The sequence below is a fragment of the Chaetura pelagica genome, unplaced genomic scaffold, assembly GCF_000747805.2.
Source record: "Chaetura pelagica isolate M959 unplaced genomic scaffold, ChaPel_1.0 scaffold131, whole genome shotgun sequence".
NCBI lineage: Eukaryota > Metazoa > Chordata > Aves > Apodiformes > Apodidae > Chaetura > Chaetura pelagica.
In genome coordinates, this window is record NW_009951956.1 from 50915 (window position 1) to 51287 (window position 373).

Consider the following 373-nt stretch of genomic DNA (forward strand, 5'->3'; position numbering starts at 1 on the left):
TCCACCAAGATCCCTGCTGGCCCACGGTGCTTTGTGGCTACCAAGCCCCTCACCATGGCTAGCAGGAATCCTGGGGCTCCTAAGGAATTTGCTCCTTCATTTGGGTTGCTCAACCTTGGATCTCTCAAGGAGAAGGGTCCAAGCTGTTGTCTCCAGGCTCAGGCCAGAGGATGAGGTGGGAGAAGGAAAGAGGGGGTTGCAGAGGTGGATCCAACCCCACTTTCCTGCTCAGGGGGTGGAGCAGGGGGGGATGGATCAAGTCCCCTTAGCAGCCCAGAACCTGGGAGAGGCTCCTCAGTGCTGATTGTCTCCTCTCTCCTCTTCCTTTTGCACAGGCATGAGCTCAACGACCATATGGACACCATGGGATCAA

The 373-nt window shown here is 56.6% G+C and overlaps 1 protein-coding gene across 1 annotated transcript in view; it reads left to right on the forward strand.

Annotated features, from left to right (window-relative positions):
- LOC104390074 (heat shock factor protein 1-like) overlaps window positions 1-373 on the forward strand; it is a 55419-nt gene that overhangs the window by 50228 nt on the left and 4818 nt on the right. The gene's annotated exons all lie outside the window — the stretch shown is intronic.